Source organism: Portunus trituberculatus, chromosome 49 (genome assembly GCF_017591435.1).
Source record: "Portunus trituberculatus isolate SZX2019 chromosome 49, ASM1759143v1, whole genome shotgun sequence".
Taxonomy (NCBI): Eukaryota; Metazoa; Arthropoda; class Malacostraca; order Decapoda; family Portunidae; genus Portunus; species Portunus trituberculatus.
The window spans coordinates 14,403,209-14,428,208 of NC_059303.1; the positions used below are offsets into that span (position 1 = coordinate 14,403,209).

General features: G+C 42.4%; 1 pseudogene; it reads right to left on the reverse strand.

Moving 5' to 3' along the window:
* LOC123499350 overlaps positions 1-25,000 on the reverse strand; it is a 262,752-nt pseudogene that overhangs the window by 229 nt on the left and 237,523 nt on the right.

Sequence of the window (25,000 nt, forward strand, 5' to 3'; positions counted from 1 at the left end):
CATCATGCTGCCGCGCCCCTCACCGCCCCAGGGAGGAGCCACCATCCAATGAGAAGATAGAGAAGGTTTGTACAGCTCCATGATTGGTTGCTGGAGGAGGCTGGCGGACCCTGCCCATAGTTAGGAAGGCCGTGGCTCGGTTGTGAGAAAATATCTGAAAGGAGAAATCAAGTCAATAAATTCTTCTACCTACAAATATAATATGCGTAAATATTAAGTATAACATACATTATCATATTCGTATTATGTATTTAATACACACTGATAAAAACACCCGATTTTTAGGCACTGATAATAGAGATATGCACGGTCATGCTCAACAGTTTTCGGTTGAATATTCTCGATAACTTGGCATAAAAAGATATTTCGTTTCAGTAACACAATGGAAACTGTTTCTTGACAATTCAAATGTTGTTGTTGCTGTAGTTATTATTATTACCGCTACTATTATTACTATTACTACTATTATTACAACTGCAGCTGTTATTACTACTACTACTACTACTACTACTACTACTACTACTACTACTACTGCTACTTTGTAGAAAGAATAAGCAAATTTTTATGTGATTTTTTTATCGTATTTCTCTTAACTTACACTACACACACCGCTCGAACAGTCAGTCTAGGTTTTGTAGACACTAAGTACCAACTCATTAAAAACAATTCCATATATTTTCCCTCTTTCTTTTCAACGTTTCACTCAAATTAATTAAAAAGATGAAAAAAGGGAAAAATTACAATGTTATTTCTATTCCTTATTAACGCAATATTGTGACAATTATGATAATAATAAAGATAATTATTATCATCTTATTTGCTGTTGCTGTATTTATCATCATCATCATCATTCGGTGACGTGGAAACGCAACACAAGTACGTATTAATTAACTATCAATTTACACACACATTTTTACAACAAAAGTCCTGAATCTTCATCATTACTCGAGGACACGTTACTGAACACACTCACACACACACACACACACACACACACACACACACACACACACACACACACACACACACACACTTAACAAGATGAAAAGCAACGCGCGCAATAATAACAATAAGATTGACAATAATAATAACAGCAATGTGAAGATGTGATGCCTGTGTGTGTGTGTGTGTGTGTGTGTGTGTGTGTGTGTGTGTGTGTGTGTGTGTGTGTGTGTGTGTGAGTATGTGTGTGTGTGTGTGAGGGGTACTTGGGCGGTACAGTGAACACTTCATTACCAAAAAGCTCCTCCGTTTCATGTGATATTTCCGTTCCGTGCCGCGCGTCCCTCTAATGACTGCCAAGGTGACTCACTCCTCACCTGCCCCGCCCCTTGGCTTAATTAAGGTAATTTACTGATTAATTTACCAAGTGAGTGAGGCGCCTCCTCCCCTCTCACCTCCCTCGCGCTACACGTGGAGAGAGAGAGAGAGAGAGAGAGAGAGAGAGAGAGAGAGAGAGAGAGAGAGAGAGAGAGAGAGAGAGAGAGAGAGAGAGAGAGAGAGAGAGAGAGAGAGAGAGAGAGAGAGAGAGAGAGAGAGAGAGAGAGAGAGATATGAAAAGTGCTTAGGATTAGTTGTGACATGAAACATAGTACAAAGATACACACACACACACACACACACACACACACACACACACACACACACACACACACACACACACACACGGGTTCATAATTCTCATGTCTAACTAAAAACATATGCGTACACGAAGGACAAATGAAAGCACACGTGAACGCATAACTGTGTGTACGGACATACATTTGAGAGGAAAAAGTTACACGGGTAGGTATTATGAAGTGTGCATAAGTGGACGTATATGAAGACCACAAGGTATTATGACGCGTACATGAGAAGACAAACGTACTGATACACAAGAGGCTCAGGACGATGCTTACACAGAGAGAAAGAAGTGCACGTGTGTGGATATGGTAATGTGCACGTAAAGCAGGAAAACACGCTTACATGGGTTATAAAATGTACACGAACTCGCACTCGCACTCACACACACACACACACACACACACACACACACACACACACACACACACAAAGTAAAAATAAGGTATGGACAAAAAACCGTGTGTGTGTGTGTGTGTGTGTGTGTGTGTGTGTGTGTGTGTGTGTGTGTGTGTGTGTGTGTGTGTGTGTGTGTGTGTGTGTGTGTGTGTGTGTCACGCGCACGCACACACGCGCGAATACTTAAGTCATAAAAATCGCACACACGCAATACACGGAAAATGCAACACACTCATTCGTTTAATAAAAAGGAAAAAAAAAACTTTGCAAAAAACAGCAAATATGGAAAATGAAATATTGATAAAAATACATAATAACAAAGAAAAATAAAGAAAAAAGCAGATACAAAAATTCGAGTGAAGGCGTTTTTCGAAAAGTTATTAAATTTTGGGGAAGGGAAGGGACAAATTTTAAGGGATTTTAATACATGGATATATATATATACACAACACGAGAGAGAGAGAGAGAGAGAGAGAGAGAGAGAGAGAGAGAGAGAGAGAGAGAGAGATAGCGCTAACAAATTTACAATACACATAATCATCGTACGTACGTTATCTATTGTAAGAAGCATCAGGGAGTCCACGATGCACCCAGACAACACTCATGCACTCTACACACTGCGCTCTCAGGGTGGCACGAGGGAAGGAGGGGTGGAAAGAGGGAGGGATGTGTGCATGCGTAACTTGAGACTTGTATACCTTTTTGCATTCGATGGAAGGTGCAACTCTCTCTCTCTCTCTCTCTCTCTCTCTGACAGTCACCCTTCAAGCCCCTTCAAGACGTGGCGGTGGTGGGTGGTTCCCCTGCGAGTGTCTAGCCTCAGTGTAATGACCCCATATATTCCTCCCGCTCTATATATCTCTTCCCGCCTCCCTCCTCCAGCGCCTGAGATTACCCGGAGTCGCCGATGATGTATTGCTCTCCCGCCAAGACTAATATTGCCCTCGCTCACCCTTAGACCCGGGGTAATATTCTGTATTCTAGTCAAAGTGAAAACTCTCATCTCCGTCAAGGGCTTGCGTCAGGGGCTGCTTTTATTATTGTCTCATGTGCCTTGCCTTGCTTTTATCATGCCTTGTTTTTATTGGTGTTCTTTTGTGTTGTTTTCTGATCTATGGTGCTTATGCTGTATAGTGTTTCTCTCTCTCTCTCTCTCTCTCTCTCTCTCTCTCTCTCTCTCTCTCTCTCTCTCTCTCTCTCTCTCTCTCTCTTTTTGATGTTCTGTTATTATTCTTTATACCTGATGTACTTTGCTTTCCATATTATATATCTAAGTTGAGCTCTAATTGCTATCTGTTTAATGTATATTGTCCTATTCTATACCTTCGAATTTTCTTTGTTCAATTTGATGTTCCCTTAATAGGTATATAACATGTGACTTTCCTTAGAATTTTTACTAACAGTCATACTTTACTTATAATTATTCTTCCTATTATTTAACTTACATTATCTTAGTCTATCTTTTACTCTCCGTTCTATTACTGAAAGGGCGCTAGAGCACGGCTTTGTTCGCTGCATGGAGGAGACTCGTGTGTCTGTCATTACTATCAACCATCTTACACATTTTCTAAGTCTGATCTCGATGCTGTACAATAGCAACGAGTCTCAAAAACATAGCGGTATTCCTCCAAGTTGAGAGATATGGCCTATATTCTGAAACACTTCCGCGCCTCACCTTCACTATTTCCAAAGGTCTCTAGTTTAAGTGACACGGGTTTTTAAGGGTGTTTCTGTAATTATAGTGACATGTTAACAAGTTTTCTGCATTACCAACAGGACAAATACTCTTTAGAACTCGGCTAAACGTCTCTGTGGTCCTTGAAAATGGTCGAGGTGAGAGAGAAGCGTTTCTGAATATATTGCAAAGAGTTGTGAGTTTTGAGTGAGCCTGAAGGAGAATGAAGGAACGCCACGCCCTCCATGGATCTTTTCTCTCCCTCCTTGACTCCCTTGTGCCTTCTTTATCCCACACTCATCCCTCCCACCTCATTCCTCCGCCCATCCCTCCCTCCCTCCATTCACATCTTGTTCTTTCTCTTTGCTTTTTCTTCTTCCCTTTCATACTCATCCTTCCCACCTTATTCCTTTTTTTCCCACCCTCTCTTTCTCCATTTACACCAAACTACTTCTTTTCTTTCCCTTTGCTTTTCATTCTTTTTCATACTCATCTCTCTCATTCTATTCTTCGTTCCTTATCTCCTTTTCCTCCATTAACCTACCCCTTCTGTTCTTTTCCCTTCCATCTTTCCCTTTCATTCTCGTCCCTCCCATTCTTCTTTAATTTTATACCTTCCCCTCCACCGACAGAGAGTTATCACCATTATTCTTTCTCATCCAGCCTCTCTTTTCTCTGTCCTTCCTCTTGTGTCCTTCACCTGCCTAATAAGAAGGCGGGCTACGCAGTTCAATAATAAAGTGACAATACATGTAAGGAGAGAGATAAAAAGACTGTATGCACGAGAGTAAGTCACATAATAGTAGTGGTAGTAGTAGTAGTAGTAGATTATTATTATTATTATTAGTAGTAGTAGTAGGAGTAGTAGTAGTAGTAGTAGTAGTAGTAGTAGTAGTAGGAGGAGGAGGAGGAGGAGGAGGAGGAGGAGGAGGAGGAGGAGGAGGAGGAGGAGGAGGAGGAGGAGGAGGAGGAGGAGGAGGAGGAGGAGGAGGAAGAAAATACCAGGAAGAAGAAGAAGAAGAGGAAGAAGAAGAAGAAGAAGAAGAAGAAGAAGAAGAAGAAGAAAAGAAAAGACGTTGATGATAATGAAAATAAGGAAGAATATGAGGAAGGCTAAGAGGAAAAGGAAAATAAAACTCGATAATTGAAGGCATCACTGGAATGAGAGAGAGAGAGAGAGAGAGAGAGAGAGAGAGAGAGAGAGAGAGAGAGAGAGAGAGAGAGAGAGAGAGAGAGAGAGAGAGAGAGAGAGAGAGAAAAAAAAAAATACAGATTCTGAAGTTTGAGAGAAATAAAACATGGAAGTGAGGAGGCAACACGGAGACCACAAAACATACACCAGTGATCAGCAATTGGACTTTAAACTCTGAACATCGAGGAATCATGCCAGAGAGAGAGAGAGAGAGAGAGAGAGAGAGAGAGAGAGAGAGAGAGAGAGAGAGAGAGAGAGGGTGGCAAGTCAGATAAAGATAGAGAAGACGCACATTGGAATACTACATGAAAAAAATAAATAAATAAACAAGAGAGAAAAAGTCAGAAGTTAAGTATTCTCGTCGAGTTGTACTAAAAAATGCTAAAGAAATAATTGCTAAACTGACCATAATACTTTTTCGGGACTTTTTTTTCTTTTAAGAAGCAAGCATATGAGATGTTTCCTCCTTCGTCTTAATATTTCACTTTAGTTTCTCCTTCACAGTAAAGCAGAACCAGCCGTTGCTCAGCACGTGGCTTAGCTGTCTGTCATCTCATTGCTGTAGGAGGAGACTCTACGGGGAATGATTCTAAGTTCTCAAAGTCACACAGAGAATCTTAAATATTGTCACTTCGATGTAAATTTGACTCAAGAAGGACCCGTGTTTAGGAACGCTTTGCTCTCTCACTACAACTATTTTCAAAGACCACAGAAATTTTAAGGAGTTGTAAAGAATGTTTCTCTTGTCAATAATATGGAAACCTCGTTAATCTTTTTTTTTATGTAAAAGGAGAAATCTGGTCAAGGGCAACAAAAAGGACCACTTTGATGCCAGTTCCTAAGCAGATCTATCACTAGAGCCTTAAAAGCATCTTTAAAAACACAAGTAACTTTGAGCAGAGCCTTTTTGAAATAATGGAGGTGCGCGCAGAGCTACAGAATATGATCCAAGAAACCTTAATAAAAAATTCAGCCAAGATAATTCTTCCATGACCAACTTCCCAAGGCAAATGTAATATGATTTATCCAAGAAATTTCACGGGAGAAATCTTGAGGTTGGAATGTTGGGAGCTCAACTTTACCATTGAGAATGTTACAGTACAAGTCTGGGAATATGAGCGCGTCTTGAGCACTTCTCGGAAGAAAACCAGTGATGTTTTGTTGATAATCATCCCGTTCTTATTTTTACATTCCCAAAGACTTTTTAATTTTCCACACTTTAGTCTTTCCTCTTTTGTATCCAGTATCACTTTCCATCTCATCTATTTCCACTTTTAGAAACTAGTTTTACTTTTTCTTTTCCTTTTTTTTCTGTTCTCATCCTTCCTCAGTCTCTCCTTTAAGCTCTTATGAATTTTCTTTCTCTTTCCTTCCTTAATTATTTCATCTTACTTTTCTACTCTTCCTTCTTTCCCGCTTTCACCTTTTATAGTTTTTCCTTGCCGGATTTGTTTTCTTTTTATGCATTTTTCCTAGCCACTGCCTCTTCCTTCCTTTTATTTCCTTTTCTGCCTCTTCTTTCACATCTCTCTTCCCTTGACTGTTCTTCTGTTCCTGTTTCTTATGCTCTCTCCCTTACTCTTGTTCCCCATTCTTCTCCTCTTTTACTTTTCATTTCCTTTCTTTTCTAATTCATTATTCCATCCTTCACACATTCTTTCCTCTTTCCCTCTGTCACTTTTCCCAATCCTTATCTTCTATTCTTTACCCTTTTTCTCTTTCCGTCGCTTCCTTCATCCTAAATATCATACCTTACATTCCCTATTCCCTCCTTTCGTCTCCGTCCTCTCACACTAGTCCCGGAATCTACACCTGGGCTATTTGGGGTTACCTGGGAAGCCGGGGGCGAGGTGAGTCGGTTTCTCGTACCGGTCACCAATCCCGTTAATTTGCTTTTGTTTGGACATGGGCTTCTGCAAGTTTTTCGGTTGGCGGGCCACTGGAAGAAAAGAAGTTACGGGTAGGACAGGTGGAGGGAGGTGTTACGCTGCTATGTGTGTGTGTGTGTGTGTGTGTGTGTGTGTGTGTGTGTGTGTGTGTGTGTGTGTGTGTGTGTGTGTGTGTGTGTGTGTGTGTGTATTTAATTGAGCAGAGAGAGGTGTTATGATGTTATGTGTCTATGTGTGTGTGCATTGTTTTTTTGCTAGTGTATGTGTGTGTGTGTGTGTGTGTGTGTGTGTGTGTGTGTGTGTGTGTGTGTGTGTGTGTGTGTGTGTGTGTGTGTGTGTGTGTGTGTGTGCTTAATTTTTTTTTTATTTCATTCACTGTTGATGTGAGTATTGCAACTTGATTTTCTTGTGTTCCGTTTTTTTTATCATTACTTCTATAATGCTTTCCTCTTTACAAATACGTCTCTTTTTTAAATCTTTTTGGCGCACATACGGCTTCTCTCAGTGCTGTAATCCAATAGTCTGCTGTGGTGTGTAAGATCAATTTTTTTTATGTGTGTTTGACTTATTCTTTTGTATGATTTCTTGCTGTGTCTCCTTGCGTGTGTATGTGTGTGTGTGTGTGTGTGTGTGTGTGTGTGTGTGTGTGTGTGTGTGTGTGTGTGTGTGTGTGTGTGTGTGTGTGTGTGTGTGACTCAATAAGGATGACAGAAGGAGGACAAACAACTAACATCTAATATCTCTTGTTTTTCTTCTACTGTTAATGTTTTAGTCGACCATTATATACTTCAGAAAAAAAATATGAATGAATGAAACAAAGAAACTGAAAAGTAAAGGCAAAAGCAAAGTCTTAAAGAAAAAATAAATGTCAACACACACACACACACACACACACACACACACACACACACACACACACACGACTACTACACATGCCTACTGCTACTAAACACTTCAGACAATAATACATAATAATTCCTTTCAAGTAATTAACCATCTTAATATTTTACCCAAAAGAAACGCAACAAACGATTAAAAAAAAGAATACTAACATAACAATAAGAAAAAAAAAACAATAATCAGCACACAACCCCCCCCCACACACACACACTACCGCAAAAAAAAATATAAATGAAAAAAGTGAAAAAAAGTAAGAAAGTCAACAAGTTAATTAGACCGCAGGTGAGGTGGGGTCCATCACTCAGGTGTTGCATGCAGGTAAGGCAACGCAGCTGGGCGAATGGGTATGTTGCATCACAGTATTGCATGTGTTACGCCAGCAGGGAGGAGAGGGGGAGGAGGAGGAGGAGGAGGAGGAGGAGGAGGAGGAGGAGGAGGAGGAGGAGGAGGAGGGATAAGTAGGTGGGAGTGGTAGTGGCAGTGGTGAGAGAGGTGGTTATGAGAGAGAGAGAGAGAGAGAGAGAGAGAGAGAGAGAGAGAGAGAGAGAGAGAGAGAGAGAGAGAGAGAGAGAGAGAGAGAGAGAGAGAGAGAAAGTGGGATGGAAGAACAGGAAGGAAAACAAATATATGTGGTGAGGGTTACAAACGCAAACACACACACACACACACACACACACACACACACACACACACACACACACACCTCACCTTTGAAGATGACGGAAGACTCGGTGGAAGGTCGCGAGATCTCTGTGGTGGGAAGAAGAATCAGTAAGAGTGAGGAGAGACTGAGGAATTGATTAAGTGAAAGTGTCGAAGTAACGGGGCTATGTGACGCCAGCAAAAGGGAGACATGTGAGTGAGATAGACAATGGATGGATAGCTAATTGAGGGGACGAAGTAACGGGGGATGAAGTAATGGAGCCATGTGACGTCAGCATGTGAGTGAGATAGACAATAGATGGACAGCTATGTGAGGTAATGAATAAATGAAAATGGGAGTGAGGGAATGATCGTGGGTGGAAAGATTAGTGAGTGGATGAATAAGTGAAAGTGTGAGCGAATGAGTGAATGAGTGAGTGAATGGAGAGGAATGTTAGCGAGTGGGATTGAGTAAACGAGTCAAAGTATTTTGAACGAGTGTGGGAATAAAAAGGTGATTGTGTATCGATACATGTGATGGAGTGAGTAAGTGAAAGGTTGAGCGAGTGAGTAACTGGAGGAATGAAAGAGGGAAAGAGAAAGTAAGTAAGGAAGGATGGATGGATAAAGAGAATTTACTGTTAAAAATATCTGGAGTTAGAACATATTTTCAGCATCCACAAACAAATCTCTCTCTCTCTCTCTCTCTCTCTCTCTCTCTCTCTCTCTCTCTCGCTCTCTCACCGCTCAGCTGCACGGCCAGGCTCTTCTCCCTCGTCTTGTCGTTGTCGATGGAGGCGTTGCAGCGGTAGGTGGTGAAATCCTCCGCCTTGATGTCAGATATGGTCAGCATCGTCAAGATTTCAGGCGGACTGTAGCCAACCAGCATCTCCTTCACGTGGAACCGATCATCTGAGGGACGCCACGCCACAAAACGAAGGATGCGGCAAAGGAAGGCAAGGGAGAAATTAAGGGTTGGTAGCTTAGAATATTTAGAATACTTGAGTACCAGTGTTTGTGAATCGAGAGAAGAGAGAGAGAGAGAGAAATAGAAGATGTCATTACTTATATGTACAAAAGACAGGATTATGAGTTACTGGTGATAATGGTTAAGGGCTTATTGAGGCGGGGATGAAGATGATGAAGAAGAAGAAGAAGAAGAAGAAGGAGCATTTGTGTTTGTACATCTGTTTCATAAGTTTATTTCTACATGGGAGGAGGCACTTTGTTGTTATGCACAGTCAAGAGTGTTATCAATTATATGTACTAAATATATATGTTTATTTCATATATATCTATTTGCTTCTTTCATGTATATCTCTTTTTGTGCGTTCTCAGGTGAAAAAAATATTCGTCCATTTATTTTATTTGCTTCTGTTTTTTAACTCTCAAAAACTCAAGAGGAAGGAGTGGAAAAGGGAGAAGGACGATTATTATAAGGTACACACTCAAGCCCAAGAGAAGAGAACAGAGCAGTCGAAAGAGTTGCCAAGATGATCTAAGGTTTGCCAGTCGCCAGAAAAAAAAAGTAGAAAAAGAAGAGGAAGGGAGGGGGGTGTAGATTGAGAAAGGATCGCCACTCACTAAGAATTGAGAGGATAAAAGACGAAGGTAGAGGATACAGTAAGGATATTCACTTACCAAAAATTAGGAAAGAAATTAAAGAAGGATTGTGGAGCATACTATATGGTTATCATATACATATATACTACTAAAGAAACTGAGAAGATTCGTCACTGAAGGAAAAGCTGAGAGAGATAGAGAAGGAAAAAGGAAAGGAGGAGGAAGAGGAGAAAAATCATAAAACCTTTGTCACTGAATGAAAATCGAGAGAGAGAGAGAGAGAGAGAGAGAGAGAGAGAGAGAGAGAGAGAGAGAGAGAGAGAGAGAGAGAGAGAGAGAGAGAGAGAGAGAGAGAGAGAGAGAGAGGTGAAACAAAACATAACAATTTGCCCACTGACTTGAAATGATGATCTTGCCAGTGCTGTCCTGCCAGAAGACTACAGGCCGGGGGTACGCCTTCACAGTGCAGTTAATGGTGAATGGAGTCCCCGAGGTAGGCGCCGATCATCTGGTGACTCACGAAGACGGCAGGCTCACGATCTACATGTAAGAAGAGAAGTGTGAAGGGAGTGTATCTTTACCTGTGTGTGTGTGTGTGTGTGTGTGTGTGTGTGTGTGTGTGTGTGTGTGTGTGTGTGTGTGTGTGTGTGTGTGTGTGTGTGTGTGTGTGTGTGTGAGACAGAGACAGAGAGAGAGAGAGAGAGAGAGAGAGAGAGAGAGAGAGAGAGAGAGAGAGAGAGAGAGAGAGAGAGAGAGAGAGAGAGAGAGAGAGAGAGAGAGAGATACGTGAGAGGAAAATAGATTGCAAAAGTGTGAGAAAGAGGAGGAGTAAAAGGTGGAAGCAGTGAGTGTGGGAGAAAAGAAAAGACTGAAAAAGGTAAGCGAATATGTGTTAAGGAAGGAGAGAGAGAGAGAGAGAGAGAGAGAGAGAGAGAGAGAGAGAGGAGGAGAGTGAAGTAAAAGTTTGTGTGAAGTTACAGCGTGGTGGTCGCGGGACTCCGATAAGGGGGAAAGGGTGTTAGGAGATTAATGGATGAAGAAAACGATGAGAATGAGAGTGAGAGCGAGAGCGAGAGAGAGAGAGAGAGAGAGAGAGAGAGAGAGAGAGAGAGAGAGAGCGTGTGTTAACTCTCAACCAACAACACAGAAAATTTGCCACATCTTGCCTGTTTTGCTTCTTCCTTAATTGTTTTCTTTATTTTTACAGGTATTTTTTTTTATCTTCTCGCCCTCACTTCCATTTCCTGTGTACGTTCTTCTTTCTGTTCTTTTTTCATCAGTTTTTAGGCTAAGCTATCTTTATCTGTATTCTTTTCTAGTGGTATTCCTGCTTTTTCTTAGTATTTTTTTGTTTTTTTCTCCTCTATGTATCTCTTGACTCCTACACACACACACACACACACACACACACACACACACACACACACACACACACACACACCTGTCTTGCTCCCATACCTTACAAACTTACACCTGCTTTTTCACAGACTCAACATCTTCCTCCATACCTGCACACACACACACACACACACACACACACGTTTCACCACACTCTCTCATCAAACTTTCCGCACCTCTACCCTACACTCACCACACTTTCCCTACAGATACTTCCCACTGTTGCCCTCCACAACTTTCAGACACGAGTACTACACTGAGAAAACATCAAACCTTCCTCGCTCGTCCCTCATACACTTCTTATGGGCAGGAGTGTGCTGTACGTAATATTGAGTTGCTTATCTCTACGTGCTACACATCTGGTCCGTCTTATTTTGATCCTTGGTATATTAGTCATATTCTATTAAGATAAATGTTTTGTGTAACACATATCATTGCTGCTGCTGGTATTACTACAACAACAACAACAACAACAACTACTACTACTACTACTACTATTACTACTACTACTATGACTTCTACTACTTCCAATCATTAAATATAGCTGCTACTGCCACTGTTGTCACTAGTACTATTGCTACTTCTCTTCCTCTTCCTCTTACAACAACAAAAACATCAATAACAACAACGACTACTACTACTACTACTACTACTGCTCGCATTATTCCAGCCCATCTCTTCCTCTTACTTTTCTTCGTCATCCTCCATCTGTTATCTACTATGCACTCTTTCACTATATTTCTTCTATCTCTTCTCTTTTTATATGCTTTTACTACATCTATTTCTTATGAGGACAATAATAAGAACAAGAAGAACAATAACAACAACTAGAACTACTACTACTGTCACTACCACTATCACTACCTTTACCACTACCACTACTACTACTACTACTACTACTACTACTACTACTACTATACCACAAATACCTTCCACAGTCAGTAACACGTCCACACTCACATCGCACGTTGAGCACCATTCTCTTGCTCTTGGTGGGCGGGACGGAGTTGCTGGCAATGCAGAGGTAGTGGCCCATGTCCCCCCGCGTCACGGTATCGAAGGAGAGCACCGCTGTTGTTCTCTTCAGGCCGTCAGTATCCATGGTGTTGCTGGAGGCTGCGGAAGGGAGGTGGGCAGCGGTGAGGTGTGACAAGTAGTGTTACTTTGCGATTGGTTGGTTGATAGAGGAAAGGGTCTTGTATGTATGGCTATGTATCTATCTATGGGTGGGTATAGTGAATAGATACGTGGGTTAGGTTTTGTAAATCTATTGATAGATGTTTATTGATGATGAATTAGATAATGAAATGAAATAAAAGAAAGATATATGGATAGATGGAAAGAAAAGAATAGCAGATAAATAATAAATAAAAATGCAGGAGAAAAGAAAGAAAACAGGTAGGAAGACAAAAAGATATATAAGTAGGTAAATAGAAAACAAATAGAGGTATATATAGAAAAATAAATAAATAAGTAATAAACGTTGAGATAGATAGATAGATAAATAGATAGATAGATAGATAGATAGAGAGAGAGAGAGAGAGAGAGAGAGAGAGAGAGAGAGAGAGAGAGAGAGAGAGAGAGAGAGAGAGAGAGAGAGAGATTACAAATAGTCTTAACTGCTTAGGGTAAATCCTTTCCAATAGGCACCTCTCCTCCTTTACAAAATACTGAAGAGAGACAAATTCCTGAACTTTTCGTAGTAAAAAAGCACTAAACGAGAGAGGAGGAGGAGGAGGAGGAGGAGGAGGAGGAGGAGGAGGAGGAGGAGTACGAGGAGGCGATAGAAAAGAAGGAAGATGATGAGAAAAGGAGGTAGAGGTAGAGGTAGAGGAGGAGGAGGAGGAGGAGGAGGAGGAGGAGGAGGAGGAGGAGGAGGAGGAGGAGGAGGAGGTGGAGGAGGAGGAGGAGGTAGAGTTACTGCTCCATAGAGGGCATAAAGAAGAAGGTAAGAGAGGGAGAGAAGGAGGAAGAAGGGGAAAGAGGAGATGGAGGGGATAGGAAAGGGGAAGGAGAAGGGAGGGATGGGGAAGACCACACAGGAGGGAGAGAGGGAGAGGGAGAGAGGGAGACGGAGGGAGGGAGAATAGGGAGGGATATGGAAATGGGTAGAAGAGTGAGGGAAGGGAGGGAAGGAGGGAAGGAGGGAAGGAGAACCTCACAAGACACGAAAAATTTATAGTAAAGATATATTTCTTGCTCGAGCAGCGCTTCTCAAGGGAGTGTGAGATAATATTGTAAATATCCCCAGCAGGGCGAATATTGGAGAGAGAGAGAGAGAGAGAGAGAGAGAGAGAGAGAGAGAGAGAGAGAGAGAGAGAGAATGCTCAAAATACCACAACGCAGCAACTCTTACTACCCTATCTCCTTCTCTCACTTTTTTGGTTCCTTCACTCGCTCACTCTCTCTTCCTAACACTCTACATTCTCTCCTCCATCTTGACTCTCTCACTCATTGACTCACGCTCTCTTCTATCTCCCTAACAATCACACTTACTGACTCACTGCAATACATCACTCACTCTTTTAATTCTCCAGTCACCCTGTCACCACACACGCTCATCACACTTCTCTCTGCTCTCCTTCCCAATCAGTAAATATTTTCAACACAGAACGACTGAGGAAACGATCAACAAAAAAGTTTACAAGATTCATATAAACTTTTATTCTTTCTCTCTGTCTATCTCTGTTATATTAATTTCATCTTGTATTCCATAAGTGCTTTCTTTCCAGCCTTTAAGCGCACAAAAGCCAGGATTTCCACATGAGTGTTTTCCCCAAGTTGAAGTCGAAATTATGTTGTCCCAGTTGTAATAAATCATGCAGAGGCGCTAATATCAATGTTTCAATCTTCACGCTGAGCAGATGTACAATGTTATGATGGCTCGTCACTAGAGACAAGCTGCTTCACCGATTTACAATTATTAGAGGTATAGAGACTCGTCGCCAGATATCACTACAGTTGATAAATTAGTTCAAAAGTTTGTCAGTAAAAGAATAGTGTTCAGTTTAGAAATATTTCGCCAGATGTCACAGCGCAGCGATCAGATTACAGTATTCGACAGTTTACCAATAGATGACATGCAGTGTTACTACTCGTTCCAAAGTCTGCAGCTAAACAGGTGAGTAGTTGCCACATTAACTCTTCACTTTACTAGCTGATCCCTGTAGATGGTAGATCTAATTCTGATTGATGTTCAACTTTTTTAATGTGAGTTTCAGAACTTCTTATAAAGGCACAAACAAGATAATCACCGGACAACCTCCCTGCCAGCCACGGTGGTGGCGGGAAGGCAAACATGAGTAGCACAAAGAGGTCTGTGGGCCACTCTGGTGTTTGGGGACCACTCGGGTAATAAACAAACAACATAATGAATCTTTAAACAAACACAGACACGCACGCTCTCTCTCTCTCTCTCTCTCTCTCTCTCTCTTAGTACATAGATGCATTATGTTGTATTCGCTCCTCGTTCAATATTTCCAAGAGCCGCTCCTTGTCAAAACCTATTTCCCCGGCCACTCCCTCTCGCCGTACGGAAATTGGTCACAAGGATTTTAATATCAAGTCCAATTTTCACCTCAGAACGACGCCCACCTGCCTGCCTCCTCCTCCTGTGCCCCTCGCCCTCGCCTCTCCCACAGCGCCTCTCCTTCCTCCGCTTCCCTTGTGAAAATTCGTGCCTTGCGGAAAAAGGCATCTTTTTGTAATGTTTTTCTTTTGCTTTTCTTGCTTTCTTTATTTGCTTGTACTGGGAAGTGAAAGGCTCACGTGTGTGTGTGTGTGTGTGTGTGTGTGTGTGTGTGTGTGTGTGTGTGTGTGTGTGTGTGTGAGAGAGAGAGAGAGAGAGAGAGAGAGAGAGAGAGAGAGAGAAAGAGCGCTCACTTCCTTGCCTTGTGTGAAATCCCTAATCCTCTTGGTTCATTCCATTTCTTTCTTCACCCTCTCATCCTTCTCTCTCTCTCTCTCTCTCTCTCTCTCTCTCTCTCTCTCTCTCTCTCTCTCTCTCTCTCTCTCTCTCTCTCTCTTTCCAACTCTAACGTTAATTGATTCTCCTCTGTTTTCCTTCACCTGTCATACTGTTTCTCCTTTCCTTGTCTTTCTCAAACACTAACTCTCCCTCCTCCTCCTCGCTCTCCTTTCCTCTCTCTCAGCGGCTCCTTCAGGCTGCGTTTATCCTGTCCCTCCGAACTCAAGATTTCTGTCAGATTTTCCGCTTCCGAGACCCTTTACAGCGAGAAAATAGCATTGGCCATCAGTCAAAGGGAGGCGCCACGCGTAAAATGACGAGAACGAGATTATTGCTGGGCTACATCAACCCAAGCCACTCCTAGACCTTGCTTCCCTGCCTCCGCTCCTCCTGTGTGTGTGTGTGTGTGTGTGTGTGTGTGTGTGTAAGTGGACTCGACAGACAGTGCAGAGAAGATTCAAATTCCTTCAACTCGACAAAGGACTTTTATCGCTAATACTATTATTCCTCCTCGTATCCCTGTTCTTCTTTTACTCCTGCTGTTCCTCCTCCTCCTCCTCCTCCTCCTCCTCTTTTCGTTTCTGTTTCCCCACCAATCATTCCGTTCTGTTTACTGTTCTTCCTTTTATCTTTTATCTTCTTTTTCTTCATTTTTTCCTTATTTTTCTTTTTTCTCTTTCTATTTCTCCTCCTCTTCCTTTCACTCCCTTATATTTTTTTCTGCTGCTTTCTTTCTTCTTTCTATTAACAATCATCTCCTCTTTTCCTATTTCCTTCATTCATTAATCCACCTCCTCATTCTTTTCTATCTCGTTTTTCCTCTCATTTCTTTTCCCTTCATCCTTCTTTTCTTCCGACTATTCAATCTTCCGTCCTTTTCCATCCTCCTCCATTTTCAGTTCACCGGTTATCATCCTCCTCTTGTCTTCCAGTTATCGACTTTCTTTATATTTCTTTCATTAATCCTCTTATTTCTTTTTACTTTCTTCTTCTTTTACATCTACTAATTTACCTCCTCCTCATTCCTCGCTGTCTCTCTCTCTCTCTGTTCTATATATTCATTTCTTTTAAGCTTTGTAATTTTCTCTTCCTCCCCTTCTCTCCTCTGCTTGTTTTTCTAGTTATCCACTTTTTTTTTTACTCTTTCCTCTTCTGTTCTGCCTATTTCATCCTCCCTCTCCTCCTCTTCCTCCTCCTTCTTGTCCGACGACAGCTGAAGACGTCGCCAAGAAGGATCACTCAGCTTTGTAGGGAGCAAGTGAAGGTGAAAGTTAAAGTTTACGCAAAGTATTCGAGTCTTTGAACCGAAGCAGACGAGACGCAGGGAATCGAAGCGTACCATTTGCCTCCCTCTCTCCTCTCTCCCCCCGCATGCTGGTCTATTCCTGTTTGGCCTCTATTTCGCTGGCCTTGTTGCCTTCCTTCCTTCCTTCCTTCCTTCTGTCTATCGTGAGATTAGTGTTGTTGTTTGTGGTGGTGGTATTGCTGCTGCTACTGTTGTTGTTGTTGTTGTTGTTGTTGTTGTTGTTGTTGTTGGTGGTGGTGGTGGTGGTGGTGGTATTGCTGTTGCTGCTGCTACTACTGTTGTTGTTGGTGTTGTTGTTGTTGGTGGTGGTGGTGGAGGTGGTGGTATTGCTGTTGCTGCTGCTGCTACTACTGTTGTTGTTGTTGTTGTTGTTGTTGGTGGTGGTGGTGGTGGTGGTGGTGGTGCTGCTGCTGCTGTTGCTACTACTGTTGTTGTTGTTGTTGTTGTTGTTGTTGTTTTTTCCTGTTGTTAATATTACTGTTGCTGCTTCAGGTGTTGTTGCTACTACTATCTTCGTTGTTACTGTTATTATTAGGTTAGGTCATGATCGATACTTCATTATCTATCTACGAATGACTAAAATGAAAATTCAGAATTAAGAAAAAAAAAAAACGCTGCTTTAAAGAAGAAACTAATATTGATTACGATTTTCTTGATATTCCTCTCTCTCTCTCTCTCTCTCTCTCTCTCTCTCTCTCTCTCTCTCTCTCTCTCTCTCTCTCTCACACACACACACACACACTTTTTTCCCACAGTGGCAATAAGAGAAGAGTCCCCTACCTTCCCCTCTTTCATTGCCTGCCGTCACCCTCTCTCCCCATTTGCGTAAATTAAGAAAAAGTAGCAGAGCCTCCCCCACCCTGACCACCATGACCATCCACCCCTCCACCCAGCTCTCCACCCAGCCCTCCACCCAGCCCTCCCCAGCCATGACAAAACTGTATTTGATCATCCGACATTTTCTCCCTCTCGCGCCACCAAGCAGCGGGGGAGGACGCGTAGTGTGAATGAAGGAAGCAGCCAAGCAAACAAATAAATAAAAGTTGGTGCCATTTCTACTCGACAGACAGTTTTCTGGAGATTCCCTGTCCCTCCTCCCTCCCTTCCTCTCCCTCTCCCTCTCCCTCTCTCTCTCTCTCTCTCTCTCGAACTATTTTCCAAGGCCACTAAGATGATAAGCCGGATTCTCACGGGTATCTTTTCCCAGTGGCGGTGCGGAATTCTTATCAAGTTATCAATAGAGTCACGAAAACACACCTGAACACTGCATCACCTTCCACTTCCTATTGAGATTAGAGAGAGAGAGAGAGAGAGAGAGAGAGAGAGAGAGAGAACCCGAATCCATGCAATATATAGATCAAAAGAAATTGTGTTCTTAAAAGAGAGTTTCATATGACTGCCATATACTCTACTGGCTCACTAATTTCTAACATCTTTACTTACCTTCTCTCTTTTTCAATTACTTTTCAATGAAGCGAAGAAAGCATTTAGATCAGCTGAGCCTTGTGTGTTAAGGGAGATGAAAACGTAATAACAACATGATGATGATGATGATGATGATGATGATGATGATGACAAGGAGAAAGAGGGAGAAGAAGTATAATGACAACGAAGAAAAGTCAAAGAGAAGGAAAACCATAGAGTAAAATTAAAAGTGGAAGAGAGGAAGGAAAATGAGAGTATGAAAGAGGATAAAGAGCAGGAGGAGGAGGAGGAGGAGGAGGAGGAGGAGGAGGAGGAGGAGGAGGAGGAGGAGGATGAGTAGGGGAGGAGGAGGAGAAGTGAGAGGAGAGGAAAGTGAGATGGAAGAAGCCATGGCGGGAATTAAAACAAAACTTTATATCTCTCCCTCGAAATATTCAATTTGGCTCCAGTAAGAGAGAGAGAGAGAGAGAGAGAGAGAGAGAGAGAGAGAGAGAGAGAGAGAGAGAGAGAGAGAGAGACCCAACAAGCCACGCAGTCATCACAAAATCATCTCTATAAATACGAAAACACTCACATTTTCGATCTCTGCCACCCTTCCACCACCTCCATGACTACCCCCGTCCCTACCAACCCCTGCCCACACTCCCCCTACCAACCCTGCCATTACCCCTTCCCTTCATTACTTCCTAGTCCTTCCCTCCCTCTTTAATACTCCCTACCCCTCCTTCTTCCCTGTTCACTATTGTATGTAATAGGGAGAGAGAGAGAGAGAGAGAGAGAGAGAGAGAGAGAGAGAGAGAGAGAGAGAGAGAGAGAGAGAGAGAGAGAGAGAGAGAGAGAGAGAGAGAGAGAGAGAGGGAGGGAGGGAGGTGATCGTATATGAGTAGTTCAATTTCGCATTTTTTTTTCTTTTCTTTTCTTGTACGTTCTCCAAATGTTATCTGGAATAATAAATCTTCACTGTTAATTGTCTGGCTTTTGCTCCATACACGGGCAGACACACACACACACACACACACACACACACACACACACACACACACACACACACACACACACACACATTCTTCTCACTAACGCTGACAGGAATGATGGCCTGGCCCGCTGTTGGTCCAGATGTTACCTAGTATTGTCTGCTCCTATGGCCCCACCGCCTGCTGCTGCTGCTACTGCTGCTGCTAGGATGGCAACACAAGCAGCAGCAGCAGCAGCAGCAGCAGCAGCAGCAACAACAGCAGCAGCAGTAACAGCGATAACACCAACACCAGAAGAAAACAACTATCGTAACGTCAATAGTAATAACAATTGTTGTTATCATTGTTGACGATGGTAATAAGTACTACTACTACTACTACTACTACTACTACTACTACTACTACTACTACTTTTACTATTACTACTACAACTACTAATTGCACCACTAATATATATATATATATATATATATATATATATATATATATATATATATATATATATATATATATATATATATATATATATATATATACCACCACCACCATCACCATCATCACAGTATCATTAATGCATTGATAGAAACCCCACCACCTACTACCTACTGCCACCTCTACTACAACTACTTCAACAACAGCGACAGCAACAACAACAACAAAAACAACAACTGCAACCTTTATTTTGGCGGGTACTTTTGTAGTTATAGCATCATTTCCCTAGCAACGTCCACGCCGGTGAAAAAGAAAAAAGCTTATTACACCTACTGCTGCTTTTAACACAATTACAAAATGTTCAAATTAAGATGCACACTCCCCAGGCAACGCGCTGCACATTGCTCGCTAACTATTATTGCTATTAAATTATTTTTACTTCCATTATTGCTATCATTATCATTACGCGTGTATCATTATTGCTGCCATCATTATTATCAACATTATTATCATTATCATTATTATTATTATTATTATTATTATTATTATTATTATTGTTATTATTATTATTATTATTATTATTATTATAATTATTATTATCACTATGGTTCTTATCATCATTGTTTTTGTCTGTTATTTGGACTCGTACATTGTTTATTTTCGTGTGTGTGTGTGTGTGTGTGTGTGTGTGTGTGTGTGTGTGTGTGTGTGTGTGTGTGTGTGTGTGTGTGTGTGTGTGTGTGTGTGTGTGTGTGTGTGTGTGTGTGTGTGTGTGTGTGTGTGTGTGTGTGTGTCTCTCTCTCTCTCTCTCTCTCTCTCTCTATGCTATCAAGTACATCTACCTCCAACTCACTACTATGATTTTTACTACTACTACTACTACTAATACTATAAATATGTACAACAGTAACATCAACAGTAGCAGTAGCAGCAGCAGGAACAACAACAACAACAACAACAACAACAACAACAACAACTACTACTACTACTACTACTACTTCTACTATTGCTACTACTACTACTACTACTACTACTACTACTACTACTACTACTTTTATTATTGCAAAAACAGAAACAATAATGATAATAATAATGATAGCAACAGCAGCAGCAGCAGCAATAACAACAGTAACGACAATCACTGCTATCAATATTACTACTTCAACTGCTGCTACTACTACTACTACTACTACTACTACTACTACTACTACTATACTACTTCCACTATTGTTGCTGTTGGTATAAGTCATGCTGTTGTAACTACTGCTGTCAGAAATACTACGAATTAATGCTCCAAACCTTCCCAGCCTCGACTAACACCACCACCACCATAGCAGTAACCATTAGTAACATCCCTCTCCGCAATGCCAGTGAAGTGTTTTGAAGTGCCAGCACATTATTCATCAAGCAAGCATAACGTGGTACGTGTGCGCGTGTTCGGCTGCAGCACCACACCACTACACCCTCATCACAGCTGCGCTCCGCATCCTCCTGCCTCAGCGACCGCCAATATTGGTCACCCATTTTTCTCTCAGTGATTGACATCGTTCTCATCTTCTCCAACAATTCTTCCTATATAATCTTTCCTTAAACTATTGTCAACATTTTATGAATTTATTTTCTATGATGAATTCTCTTTTGTCTCTTTGTCTACAAGCAAACAAATTTTATACCACCGAGGAGGTTCATGACGGATATCCGTAACAGATGTAAGGTTAAGGTATTATGTTCAGTGAAGAGAAGAGGAGTACAGTTCCTCTTTGCTTGTAAAGACTTCGCCTGTATCGGCGGGAGCGGTCAAATATTAGTATGCAACAGGTCTCCGTAGTCTTGGTCTCTTCTTGACTTTGTGTTGATAGGGGTTGAGGAGGCAGACATGTCATCTCTCTCGTACAGGTGTGTTTGGAGGAATCTCATATGTGCCCCTCAGCAAGGTCCTCTTTGTTTAGGGGACCTCGCCTCGCAGCTCCAGGCATAATGAACAACACACCTACCCGGCCCTTGACTAAGTGGCTGTCTGTGAGTGACTACAGACTGACAGTTTGATGAACTGCCTGACTCTGCTTGTCCACTAAACACGAGAAAAGCCACGCCGACAATCGTGACGTGAGGTGTAACTTAGCCAGTCAGAGAGGAGGAAAGAAACAAAGCACGTGTCAAGAGGCGGCAGGGAGGCAACGTGGGGAGGCAGCGGTTATCCAAGGCAGCAACGATAAGCACGGATTATCACAGAAAAGGCACACAAGGAGGAGGGATTGCCATGTGGGCCGATACCTGTACAGTACACTCCCGAACTTCACATTCCACGTGGGGCCACAGAACAGAGGCAGATAGTGCATGCGTGCTTGCCCAGACGTCAGATGTTGCATGGGGCGAAATAAGAGAACAAGTAGTAGTAGTAGTAGTAGTAGTAGTAGTAGTAGTAGTAGTAGTAGTGCTCGTAATAGTAATAGTAGTAATAACAGTGGTAATAGTAGTAGTGGTGGTGGTAATAGTGGTAGTAGAAGAGGCAGAAGTAGAAGTAGAAGAGTAATAGAAGTAGGAGTAGCAGCAACATCATTAGTCATGCATAACACACACGGTTATAATACATAAAGGTATAATGGTACAGAGAGTCACGCTACAGTCATTCCTAGCTTGAGGAAGTTATGAATTTTCTCTCTCTCTCTCTCTCTCTCTGCCTATCTTTGTAAGTATCTGTTCTTTGTTTGTTTATCTGTTTGGTTGTGTGTCTGCCTTTCTGACTACATTGTTTTCATGTTTACTTCTTTTTTTATGTCTACGTATCTTTCATTCTCTGGTTATTTGTTCCGTCTACCTGGCTGTCTATATGTCTGTCTGTTTGCCTGCCTGCCTACCTGCCTGTTTATTTTCCATCCATACTTTATCTATTTACCTTGTGTCACTCTTTCTTTATGTTTATTTGTGTCTGATAGCCCGTCTCTCTCTCTCTCTCTCTCTCTCTCTCTCTCTCTCTTATCGGCACTGGCTAGCTTTCACGTCCAAAACTCACCCTATTTACATTTCCGCTACGTGCCATAACGCCCAAAACGAGCAGTCATGGGCGGCGGCAGTAAAAATAATAATGCGGGATGCCTTTACTTGATTTCCCGAGGGCTTCTGTGACAAAATAAAAAAAAAGGCCCGCATAGCCATTTAGTAATTTGCCGGCGGCGGCGGTGGTGGTGGTGGTGGTGGTGGTGGTGGTGGTGGTGGTGGTGGTGGTGGTGGTGGTGGAAGGGGGAACAGTCAGCCACCTCACCACCACAGGGACTCTCTCCTAGCCAATCAGCGAGCTCGGTGGTAATAACTGTGACATTTTAACCAATCAGGGAGTCAGGAATACGGTGACACTGACATTTTAGCCATTCAGGGAACGGGAATAGGGTAAACCTTCGACCTTTTAGCCAATCAGCGTGAAGGGACGAGGCATGTTTGTGTTTTTTTCTTTTCTGTTTCTTTTTAGGTGTTTGGGAAGAAAGGGTGTGGTGAGAAGGAAGGAAAGGAGAGAGAGAGAGAGAGAGAGAGAGAGAGAGAGAGAGAGAGAGAGAGAGAGAGAGAGAGAGAGAGAGAGAGAGAGAGAGAGAGTTGAAAAAATACAAGAGCAAGAACATAAAAAAACAATATAACAACAATTACTATTAATGCTAAAACTGCTACTTCTTGTCAACAACAACAGCAACAACAACAACAACAACAACAAGAACAACAACAACAACCACCACCACTACCACCGCCACCACCACCACCACCAATACTACTACTACTACTACTACTACTACTACTACTACTGCTGCTACTACTATTACTTCTACTATTACTACAACAACGACGAATATGAGCAATAAAAATATAATCAATAAACTAAACTCTCTCTCTCTCTCTCTCTCTCTCTCTCTCTCTCTCTCTCTCTCTCTCTCTCTCTCTCTCTCTCTCTCTCTCTCTCTCTCTCTCTCTCTCTCTCTCTCTCTCTCTCTCTCTCTCTCTCTGCTGTCTCCCCTCTCTTTCCTGTATAATATATTTTGACCTGAAAAATAAATCCAGTTGATCTGTTCTCTACGAAGAAAATGCATTACTGTGTGTGTGTGTGTGTGTGTGTGTGTGTGTGTGTGTGTGTGTGTGTGTGTGTGTGTGTGTGTGTGTGTGTGTGTGTGTGTGTGTGCGTGTGTGTTCGTTTCCCACACACACGATCATCCTTTCTCCCATTCCTTTCTTATATCATTTTCACTTTCCTTCTTTCAAGTCCACTTTTTGTCACTCATTTCCCTTCAGCTCAAATGAATATAAGTCGTACCTTTTATTTTTCTCTTCATTCCCTTCCTTCTTCTTCCTCTTTCTCATTTTCATCCTCCTTCTCCCTACTTTCCTCCCTCCACTAGGGAACCATTACTCCTTTGCTTGTTTTTGCAGCTTAAACCCTTAGGAAGCGGTAAAGGAGGAGAAGGAGGAGGAGGAGGAGGAGGAGGAGGAGGAGGAGGAGGAGGAGGAGGAGGAGGAGGAGGAGGAGGAGGAGGAGGAGGAGGAGGAGGAGGAGGAGGAGGAGGATATAAAAGGGTGATGGAAGGAAAGGAAGGTGTCAGTACGGAGGATGATTATATGAGGAAAGCAAAGAAAGAATAGGCATGGGAAAGGAAAGGAAAGAGGAGAAAATGAGAGAACAGGATGAAAAGAGAAGGTAAAGGAAGAGAGGGAAATTAAAGGGAAGGAAAAGGCAGGAAGGAGAAGGAAAAGAGAGGAAATAAAAGGAAAGGATTTGAATGGAATGGAAAGAGGAGGGGAGGAAACAAGGAATGTGTGAAGGCAGTGAGGAAACCAAGTGAGAAGAGGAGAAAGAGGAATAAGAGTAAAGAAGAAAAAATGTACCTCTCTCTCTCTCTCTCTCTCTCTCTCTCTCTCTCTCTCTACATTTTCCGAGTATTACCACCTCCAATCTTGTCTTCCGCCCGCCCTCCTGAGACTAATAAACCTTCGCGTCACTCCAGCTTCTCCCTCCCTCTTTGCTTCCCTCCCTCCCTCTCTCTCTCATTCCCTCATACCCTCCCCACCCTCTCCCCTTCCCTCTCCCTCCCTCTTCCCCTTCCCTCCCTTCTCCATCTCTCCGTCTGCACCTTCCTCCACCTCATTTTTCTCCTCACTTCTCCTTCTCTATCTCTTCTCACACACACGTGTTGGCGGGCAGAGAAAGAGAGAGGGCTGGAGGATGTGAAAAGGAAGGACACACACACACACACACACACACACACACACACACACACACACACACACACACACACACACACACATACACACCCGGTAGATCAGTGGTTAGAGCGCTGGTTTCACAAGCCAGAGGACCGGGGTTCGATTCCCCGGCCGGGTGGAGATATTTGGGTGTGTCTCCTTTCCCGTGTAGTCCCTGTTCACCTAGCAGTGAGTAGGTACGGGATGTAAATCGAGGAGTTGTGACCTTGTTGTCCCGGTGTGTAGTGTGTGCCTGGTCTCAGGCCTATCCCAAGATCAGAAACAATGAGCTCTGAGCTCGTTCCGTAAGGTAACGTCTGGCTGTCTCGTCAGAGACTGCAGCAGATCAAACAGTGAATCACACACACACACACACACACACACACACACACACACAC